Source organism: Triticum dicoccoides, chromosome 5B (assembly GCF_002162155.2).
Source record: "Triticum dicoccoides isolate Atlit2015 ecotype Zavitan chromosome 5B, WEW_v2.0, whole genome shotgun sequence".
NCBI classification, from domain to species: Eukaryota; Viridiplantae; Streptophyta; class Magnoliopsida; order Poales; family Poaceae; genus Triticum; species Triticum dicoccoides.
In genome coordinates, this window is record NC_041389.1 from 178580589 (window position 1) to 178580969 (window position 381).

Below are 381 nucleotides of genomic sequence, written 5' to 3' on the forward strand. Positions count from 1 at the left end.
TAACGGGCCACATTGGGACTTGGTGGAGAGAGAGAGGGGCGGCCAGGGCAGGCCGCGCGCCCCCTCCCCCTTGGGTTCGAATTGAACTAGGGAAGATGATGTAGAGCGGAACCCTAGGGGCCGATCTTTCACGTTTGGAGAGGATCCTACGGGGAAACACGAAGAACGCGCGGAAAACGCAAGGGAAAACACGGGGAGAAATGAGAGAATCACTCAACCGACAAGTAATTGATCACACAAGGGCTAGATCACCGAGATCATAAGGTAACACATGATCCAAATCAACAAAGGAAGGATACAAGAGTAGTCGTTCTTCTTCGTGAGGAGGTCTTGATTGTCTTCTCGGATGGAGGCCTTGAATCCGAATGGCTCTTCTCCGAA